Consider the following 1802-nt stretch of genomic DNA (forward strand, 5'->3'; position numbering starts at 1 on the left):
CAGATCAAGAGACTGCTATTGCCCAAGGTGTGGAAAACTCTACCACAGCAATGCCACATAGAAAGCCACCTCACACACTACACAAACCCAAAACAAGATGTCACCTCCAAAAGTGACACAGTATCAATGGATTTCCTAAAAATCCATTGATTTTTAAAAAGGCGATAGAACTTTCTGCTACAAAATTTAAGAACAATGATTGAATATTTTAATGGGTGAAGGACAAACATGAAGAATTACAGGACATTGCAAGCAAAAACCAAGAGGAACTCAAATGAAACAATCTAAAACAATGCAGATAAAACAAATGAGGCATTAGAGGCTTTGGAAAAACAAGAAATCACAATCCAAAATATGAGGACCAATGTCTCAGATGCTGTCAATATGTTGGAGGGATATATGAACAAAGTTGAAGAGACGTAACATAGAAGCAGTGAAATAAAAGTTAGAATTGTCACCACTACTCTGCTAGAATAAAAGGCAGAATCAAATAGAAAGAAAAAGAAGAAAGCCCAAGAATACAGTGGGACACCATCAAAAGGAATAAACATGCACATAATTGGAATCCTAAAACAGGTAGAAGTAAGTAAAAGCACCAAGAAAGTTGTGGGAGAATTACTAGAAGAAAACTTTCCAGGCATAATAGAGAACAATATAATATAAATTAAAAAGTTGAGTTAACTACAAATAGAAAAGACTGCTGAACTCAAACCTTCCAAACCAAGGTATATCATAGTTGAATTTGCCAGAACTAAAGATAAGTAGAGAATTCTGAAAGTAGCTAAGAAGAAATAAAAGTAACTTTTAAGGGATAGCAAAAGACATTAAGAGCCCAATATGAGCAGTTTGCCTTCTTCTCCAAAGTGTATGAAATGTTCTCCTGAATAGATCACATTCTGGGTCATAAAGCAAGTATCAATAAATTAAAAAAATGTATAGAAATAATACAAAATATCTTTTTAGACCACAATGCTACAAAATTAGAAATTAATAACAAGAGTTTAAAGAAGAAAAACATACCTTTGGAAGCTGAATAACACCTTTCTTGAACATGAATGGTAAGAGAAGAAATAAAAACTGAAGTTAAAAACTTTCTTGAAACAAATAACAATGACATACTTACCAAAACCTCTGGGGAAAAGCCTAAACAATAAACAGAGGCCAATTTATAGCATTAAGCAAACACATCAAAAGGCAAGGGGGAAAAAAACAAACAAACGATCACCTTTCCAAGCCAACAACTCAGACAAACTGAAAAATAACAGCAATAAAACTTGACACCTTCTAAGAAAATGGAAATAATAAAAATTAGGGCAGAAATAAGTTAAATAGAAAACAGAAAAAAAATTGAAGCCATCAACAAACCCAGGAGTTGGTTCTTCTAAAAGTTCAATAAAATCATCAAACCACTAGTAAAACTAACAAAGGAAAAGAAAGAAAAGACTCAAATAATCCCAATAAGACATGAAATGGGCAATATCACAACATAACCAACTAAAAGAAAAAGATTAACAATGGTATATGATGACAAACTATATCCAAACAAATATGAAAACCTAGAGGAAATGGAAAAATACTTAGTAACTTACAACTTATCTAAGCTGACACATACTGAATTGGACAACCTGAACAAACCCATTACAAAAGAAGAAATTGAACACATAATAAAACAACTTCCAACTAAAAACAGCCCTAGACCAAATGGTTTTATTGTTGTTGTTGTTATGTGCCATAAACTTGCCTGAGACTCATAGTGACCTTATGTACAACAACCCTAAACCCTACTCTATCCTGTACCAATC

Source organism: Elephantulus edwardii, unplaced genomic scaffold (assembly GCF_000299155.1).
Source record: "Elephantulus edwardii isolate Elephantulus edwardi_28Jun2011 unplaced genomic scaffold, EleEdw1.0 scaffold00123, whole genome shotgun sequence".
Taxonomy (NCBI): Eukaryota; Metazoa; Chordata; class Mammalia; order Macroscelidea; family Macroscelididae; genus Elephantulus; species Elephantulus edwardii.